Genomic DNA, 5,144 nt, shown 5'->3' with positions numbered 1-5,144 from the left:
GTTTACCAGTAGTGCCTCTCATACAACTTGCAAATGGTCCATTCTGGGTAGGCCGACTTTAGTCGCAGCACATCTTTTGCTTTTGTAATTTAGTGTCTAAAATTCATAACCAACAGTGTGGATATGTTTTCCGTGAGCTTGTGTCCATTCAGTGGACCAATGGACTATCATAGCTCTGGTCTGAAATTCCTCATAGATCTCCAAGAGAGTGTGTGCAAATGATCCCAGACTGCAGAGACACTATGTGAACACAGGTCATGTAGCCAAAGCAAACACAACTCACTTCCTTTGCTGCTCATCACAACAGGTGTCTCACACACAACATTTTTCCATTGCTAGTCCATCTATACAACTCCTCCTGAACAAATTTTAATGCTAAGGGATTGTTCACTCAAAAATGAAAAATCTGTCTTCATTTACTCACTCTCATGTCATTCCGAACCTGCATGGATTTCTTTCATGGCTGAACTGTTCCTTTAAGATTCTCCTAAATGTTTATCTCACCAGACACTCCTCAAATTACCATCAAAATTATGAACCAGTAGTCCGAAATCATGACTCTTAATGTCTATTGGAGTACAGTATGAGTTCAAACACACTTCAAAGAACCATGAAATCCAAGCTGATACAAAGTCATTCTTTGACCTCACATCTGGCAATGGAAAACCACATGGAAAAATTCCTTGAATGCTTCTTAATCAGAAGACTACAGACTACGAGGCTGAACCTGTTGACTAAGCAAATCCCCTTTAACAGAGAAGAAAATGTACCTGTCTGTATACAAACACACTACAGCTCAAAATCTTAACAAACTGCTATTGTAATGCTTTTCCTTTTTCACATCTTGTTACATTGTCTTAGTCTTAACACAAGGGAAGCAGATCTATTTTCAGCACACTTTGATGGAATGCATTTTTCTTTTTTTTTCTTCAGAAATGCAAAGGTTTCCTGTAATCGTGTTCAAGTGTTTTCAAGAGGAATCCATTATTCAGTGCCTCTGCCATAACACATGTTGTAGTTGCTGGAGTGATTCTTAAATATTAGTACAGTGTGAGTCTGTGCAGGAAAGTGAATGACCATTTGTAGTGATTTGTGAAATGATCTTGTAAAATTCAGGGACATAAAAGCTGTCCGTTAACATTAACATTCAAGGATATTGGTACAGGTTTTTCCTTATGATTTTTTCAATCCAATCGCTTGAGCAACAAAATTAGTCACTAGTAAACTTACGATATAAAAACATGTCTACTTTTGAATGAAGGAGAAAGATTCCTTTTGCAGACAGATGGAGTATAGTTACAGCATTTGCCAGCAGAGGCTAACTGCCAAATCTTGACCCCTGTGAGAAATCTAGCATTCTTTTTGACATCTGAAGACATGACTTTTGTTAAATATGGCATAAAAATCATATATTATTACTTTTAGTATGTAAAGCCTGACTTACTAGTTGTAAGTGGCTGTTTTATGATCTGAAGTGATACCCACTCATACTGCTGTTTAATATCCCACACCCAGTCCATGGCCAGAGCAAACATTTTTTCTATCCTTAAAATGTGTTGCTTTCTCTTGTGAAATCTTATCAGTCCTTTGTGAAATACCACTGATGAAGCTTGAACAAAAGTGTCAATAAATGAATGCAACAAAATATTTCTTGAATGCCTTTACTGTAAAAAAAAAGAAAAGAAAAGCCTGTTCATTTTAATCAGTTTAAACTATAATGATGCATGCTAAGATAACTCATTAGAAACTTACAGGAAAAATACAACCACAAAAGTGTTTAAAGTGCCTTTTAGATTCTTAAGTTCTGAAGAAGTTCAAGAAATGAAAATTTTGAAGAAACCTGATGCCACTTTTAAACGGCATGTTATGTTCAGAAAACTTGTTTTTAATGTAGGTCTTAATACACAGCTGAAAAGAATATGAAACCATGCACCAAAGTTGTTGGTGCCAAATCAAATTAATACATTTAAGTAAATTCATTCTAAATAACCTGAACTAGCAGCAACCATATATCAAGTTTTACACATAATAACAATTTCATATTTCCAAAAGAATCTCATTATTTTCCCTGAAGAATTAAAATGCATATGAATATACAGTAAGCATAATATCTTTCAGAACATGCTGTTGCATATACTGAATACTAGAATTATTTTTAGGCCATGCAGTTATTTTGTTTAAACATCTTTTAAGCTTTTAAGCAGATTCAATAAATAAATAAATAAGTTGTCTAAATACTGATCTTACATTCCTTCTGTACTGCACATAAAAGCACGCTTAAAATTCGAACAGCAAGCAGCTCTGCCATCCATTGACATCGCCTCCAAAATTCAGATTAGTGGTCAATCAATTTAGTTTTTACCTTTGGCTGAATATTTGATTATCATCAGTTTTAATTCCATTAAATTAAATCTATATCAATTATATTCTTGAAATCATAACAGTCTTGAACTGAGCCTCAATGCAGAGGCTTAATTATGAAGAAATGCTTTCTAAAACCCTTTACATAACATTTTTATCAGAGTACCAAACTTCAGCACTCAATGGAATGCTCTCCCTTATTGCACAATTGCATGTGATGTTGGATAAATATTATTATCCAGGCGGGATGTTGTGAGGGATGCTTTCATTAAATTTACTCAGTGGCCAGATTAACATCTGTGCTGTTACAAACAATACAGCTCTCTGAAACAGCCTCAGTATCAACACTGCCCATTGCTCTTCCAGTCCTCTCAGACTGCTTGTGACCCCTGTGGCCTTAGTACGTCCTCACAGAGACGTCAGAGTTTCCTTATCAGTTGTGATTCTTTGTCCCAGAGCCCCCTGTTTGAAGTTCATACACATTTAAGTCTTGAAGCAATTTCAGTCTTCCTTCCTCCTTGATGCAGGGTTTCCTTTTCATCAGTCTTGTTCAACTCTGATCAATTTCACTTTCCTGCTACTCGGCCGTGCAGCGCTGTTGATGTTCAGGCTGAGGAACAAGCCACTGGGACTGCTCACAATGACCTTCTAAGGTCTGTCACAGTCTTCTTGAATGTTTTGACTGATGTTAAAAACTGTTTGCAGTCAAAACCTCTGTGTTAATCTATTAAAGGGTTAGTTCACCCAAAAATGAACATTCTGTCAGTAATTACTCACCCTCATGTTGTTCCAACCCTGCAAGACTTTCGTTCATCTTCGGAACACAAATTAAGATATTTTGGATGAAATCTGAGAGCTGGATCACTCCTCCTGCAGGCTTATGGACACCTTAACTTGCTGGCCCAGAAAATGTATTAAAGACATTGTTAATATAGTCCAAGTGACTCCAGTGGCTCAATCTTAAGTTTATAAAGCGACGAGAATACTTTTTGTGCGCAAAAACAAACAAAAATAACGACTTTATTCCACTTTTCATTTCCTTCTCTCTGGACCTCGAGTCTTTTTACGTAGTGTAATAGCGTAGCGCGTCTGTGTTGCACGTCACCACGTAGGCTCACTATTGGGCGACTCTGGTCATGTGTGATACGTGGTGACGTGCAACACAGACGCGCTACGCTATTACACTACGTAAAAAAAAACTCGAGGTCCAGAGAGAAGGAAATGAAAAGTGGAATAAAGTCGTTATTTTTGTTTGTTTTTGCGCACAAAAAGTATTCTCGTCACTTTATAAACTTAAGATTGAGCCACTGGAGTCACTTGGACTATATTAACAATGTCTTTAATACATTTTCTGGGCCAGCAAGTTAAGGTGTCCATAAGCCTGCAGGAGGAGTGATCCAGCTCTCAGATTTCATCAAAAATATCTTAATTTGTGTTCCGAAGATAAACGAAAGTCTTGCAGGGTTGGAACAACATGAGGGTGAGTAATTACTGACAGAATTTTCATTTTTGGGTGAACTAACCCTTTAATCATCTGCAAAATAATCTGTCTAAAATAACTTGCTTTATGCATGACGATGCAAATCTAAATATGCTCTTTGTTCAACATTAAAAGGAAAATATCAACATTTCATTACATTAGATTTGGTTAGAGAAGTCAAGCTAAGCAGCAAAGCATGAAGTATTATGTAATGCAAGCATTAAAATACCACTTGCTATCCTGTTTCCATAGCAATAGAGACATTTGAACAGTCCAGCAATCTGTCTCAGACCTTTTTTTATTTTATTTTTATCAGAATGAGTTGATGGAGTGGAGTGGAGTTAAAAGGAGAAATGCAAGAAACCAGAGCCAATACTTCAAACCTTACTGTGACTAAAAAACAGCGCTGATGATGTGATGATTACGGAACAACAATATATGGGGATATACTGCAAAATATAATGCGACATATTACATAATACATTTCCATATATGGGAAACTACTGCTTATATTTTTCAATATATTGCAATACATGCATTGACCATGTATGTCTATATTAATGAATATAAAATATTTATAAATGAAGACAAAAATAGCATTACATGTAATATTCACAAAGTTGTATTTATTGTGTACATACTGTATATTGCACATACATGTTCCCATATAAATGTGAATGTATGTTCACATATATATACACACACATTCACGGAATGAGTTACATCAGATATCTAGTTCCCAGCATGCTTTGCTTCTGCCTGTTAAAGGAGAACTCTGGTCAATTTTAACATTGAGCTAATTTTTTTGTAAATTTGGAGTGCTGTCAATACAGAGAACAACGACAAAAATCGGTGTTGCCTACACCATGTTATCCTCTTTTTAAAATTTGCACCCTGTTGACTTCAATGGGGCAAGTTTTAAACCTGCTTTTAGCCTCTTAACATCCTTGATGTGTCATTACAAGTGCACAGCTAATGTGAGTGATTCCTTCAGAGTGATTTTTTTTTTATTTACAATAAAAAATGATGTTATTTCAGCCAGCGCACATACCTGTATTTTCTTCCTGTTTTCGGTCGAAGTCCATAGTAATCGATAGTCGAGTTCACGCGTGTGATCATAGGTAACTAAACCTATGCGTGTGAACTCGACAATCGAGAAGAAAATACAGGTATGTGCGCTGGCTGAAATAACATAATTTTTATTAATATCTTTCACATCTACTGCAGTCAGATTCACCGTGTTTACGCTGAAGGAATTACTCACATTAGCTGTGCACTTGTAATGACACATCAAGGATGTTAA

This window comes from Scardinius erythrophthalmus (genome assembly GCF_964197995.2).
Source record: "Scardinius erythrophthalmus genome assembly, chromosome: 5".
NCBI classification, from domain to species: Eukaryota; Metazoa; Chordata; class Actinopteri; order Cypriniformes; family Leuciscidae; genus Scardinius; species Scardinius erythrophthalmus.
Note: the sequence above shows the minus strand (reverse complement) of the source record.